This window comes from Perca flavescens, chromosome 3 (genome assembly GCF_004354835.1).
Source record: "Perca flavescens isolate YP-PL-M2 chromosome 3, PFLA_1.0, whole genome shotgun sequence".
NCBI classification, from domain to species: Eukaryota; Metazoa; Chordata; class Actinopteri; order Perciformes; family Percidae; genus Perca; species Perca flavescens.
This window is the reverse complement of record NC_041333.1, coordinates 38,014,216-38,017,846: the sequence shown is the minus strand read 5'-3', so window position 1 is coordinate 38,017,846 and position 3,631 is coordinate 38,014,216.

Here is a 3,631-nt window from a genome sequence, read left to right as displayed (position 1 = left end):
GGGGGACAAATAAAATAACTTGACTGCATTAAAAAGAGCGAGAGATCGGCTTTTTGAAGCGTGAAGGCTACCATAGCTGTAATACGTACCTTTGAACTGCGTGGCGCGAGAGAGTTGATTGATATATGATCTCAACGCTTAGACGGGAGAAATTCCCACACATTGGACCTTTTAAAACAAACGATCAGTTCACTACTTTCATTGAATTTGGGTGTTTTATTCAATTTTATTAGCATGTAAAGAAAAATTCATAATAGAGCGTTAGAAAAAACGTAGGAATTTTTTTTTTTTAAACACAAAAAAGTGACAAAAAACATCGGAAAATGTGCCAAAAAAAGGTCAAACAATTGCAGAAAACATATTGACAGAAACTTGACAAAAAGTGTCAAAAACATTTACATTTTGACTAGCGATGGTCCAATACCAGTATCGGTATCGGCACCGATACTGCCTAAAACAATATTTTTTTTATGTAGAAATCCTAAATAGATTCAGTATTATGGCCTACAGAGAGGAAGTTATGATAAGACACATGAGAGAAACAGCCTAACTATTATTATATTGTTCTATATCTATGTAGTATACAGCTGTTAAAACATGATAAAATATATGACACACTGGTATCGGATCGGTACTTGGTATCATGTATTGGTAATGACTGGTTACTTTGCACTTTATTGTTGTTTTTTGTATTTATTTTGTCATTCTGACGGGGTTTTTAGATGTTATTGATGTGGTTTGTACGCTAGGACACGTCGGTGAAAGTCGGTCACTAGTGAATATTTTTTGGGGGCTTCTAGTCCACTGGTTTTCAGGTCTCGCCCCATCTCATTCTGTACTGTATATCTCTGTTGTTTTTTTCATGTATTGTAATCAGGGCCATCTCTAATTTTGACCCAGAAAAAACTAAAAGTTGCATCATGGTCAACGAAGACACAGCACAAGGGTTAAAAAACAAATCTTTTAGCTCTGTTTGTGCCGTTTGAGTTAATGGTCCCATGGCCTGGAAAGAGACTTCAGATACAGTATTAGGGGACCACTAAGGTCTATATAAAAGTTCAAAAAGTATTAGGGGACCAAAGGTCTTTTAGAGACTTCTACAGTTTAGGGGACCACTAAGGTCTTATAAAAGAGACTTCAGATACAGTATTAGGGGACCCATGGTCTATAAAAAGAGACTTCAGATACAGTATTAGGGGACCACTAAGGTCTATATAAAAGAGACTTCAGATACAGTATTAGGGGACCACTAAGGTCTATATAAAAGAGACTTCAGATACAGTATTAGGGGACCACTAAGGTCTATATAAAAGAGACTTCAGATACAGTATTAGGGGACCACTAAGGTCTATATAAAAGAGACTTCTTCAGATACAGTATTAGGGGACCACTAAGGTCTATATAAAAGAGACTTCAGATACAGTATTAGGGGACCACTAAGGTCTATATAAAAGAGACTTCAGATACAGTATTAGGGGACCACTAAGGTCTATATAAAAGAGACTTCAGATACAGTATTAGGGGACCACTAAGGTCTATATAAAGAGACTTCAATACAGTATTAGGGGACCACTAAGGTCTATATAAAAGAGACAGATACAGTATTAGGGGACCACTAAGGTCTATATAAAAGAGACTTCAGGGGACCACTAAGGTCTATATAAAAGAGATACAGTATTAGGGGACCACTAAGGTCTATATAAAAGAGACTTCAGATACAGTATTAGGGGACCACTAAGGTCTATATAAAAGAGACTTCAGAGACAGATACAGTCTATATAAAAGGGAGACCATTAAGGGACCACTAAGGTCTATATAAAAGAGACTTCAGATACAGTATTAGGGGACCACTAAGGTCTATATAAAAGAGACTTCAGATACAGTATTAGGGGACCACTACAGATACAGTATTAGGGGACCACTAAGGTCTATATAAAAGAGACTTCAGATACAGTATTAGGGGACCACTAAGGTCTATATTAAAGAGACTTCATACAGTATTAGGGGACCAAATATAAAAGAGACTTCAGATACAGTATTAGGGGACCACTAAGGTCTATATAAAAGAGACTTCAGATACAGTATTAGGGGACCACTAAGGTCTATATAAAAGAGACTTCAGATACAGTATTAGGGGACCACTAAGGTCTATATAAAAGCATCCAAAGAGGACCATGTCATGGGGACCTTTAAGTGGAACTTTGCGATTTGCATTTGAAACTGATTAGTTAGTTTCTGATTGGTTCCAACAGATTTTAACGGTACTTGTTTTCCTTCTCTCTCTCTGTCTGTCTCTCTCCAGCCGCCAAGCGTCCCTCCTCAGTCTCGTCTCTGAGTGGGATTGTGGGTAGGATGACGTCGTCCGGCGATCGAGGCGCCTCGTCCTCCTCCTGCACCTCCGTCAACACCGTGTGCTCTGACGGCGAGCGCCCGGCCTCCCTCTCCCTCTCCTCCTCCGCCTCCTCCGTCTCCCTGCAGGACACCTCCAACTCCTCCTCTTCCTCCTCCTCCTCTTCCTCGCTGCCGTACGGCGCCGTGCCGACCTACAGCGCCTGCTCCTCCTGCACGCCGAAGAGGAACGGCTCGGACATCAGCCTGGACCTCACGCCCCTTGTCTCGCCACACGCAGGAGGAGTTCCTGCAGGAGGAGGAGGAGGAGTCTGTGTAGCCAAGGCGACAGGTGGAGGTAACCCTAACGGACATGTAGCCAATCCAGTGGCGGCGGCGGCGGCTGTGGCGGGGGCAGTCGTGGTCGCGCCCAGACAGTTTTCGCGGCTGGAGCGAGTCGTCCTGGAGATCGTAGAGACCGAACAAGCCTATGTCCGAGATCTGAAGAGCATCGTGGAGGTAAGAACCAGAGTTAATGACGAACTCGTCTACATCTGTACGTTTCCGGCCTTTTCCCAACTTTTTGGGGTCGCTTTTTTTCAATGTATTTGTCGCTGGCTGAGGAACTTTTTTTGGGGGGCTTTATGAGGCCCAAAACATACAGTACAGGCCAAAAGTCTGCACACACCTTCTCATTCAATGCGTTTCCTTTTTATTTTCATGACTATTTACATTGTAGATTCTCACTGAAGGCATCAAAACTATGAATGAACACATATGGAATTATGTACTTAACAAAAAAGTGTGAAATAACTGAAAACATGTCTTATATTTAAGATTATTCAAAGTAGCCACCCTTTGCTTTTTTTGATAACTCAGCAAACCCTTGGTGTTCTCTCAATGAGCTTCATGAGGTAGTCACCTGAAATGGTTTTACCTCCACAGGTGTGCTTTGTCAGGGTTAATTAGTGGAATTATTTCCCTTATTAATAAAAAAGCAAAGGGTGGCTACTTTGAAGAATCTAAAATATAAGACATGTTTTCAGTTATTTCACACTTTTTTGTTAAGTACATAATTCCATATGTGTTCATTCATAGTTTTGATGCCTTCAGTGAGAATCTACAATGTAAATAGTCATGAAAATAAAAAGGAAACACATTGAATGAGAAGGTGTGTCCAAACTTTTGGCCTGTACTGTAAGTGAGAAGATTACAGTATATGAAACGTGCAATAATACAGTCAAAATATTTGACTTTTTCTCTTAAATAAACACATGTCAGTAAACTCTACATGTCTGGCCCC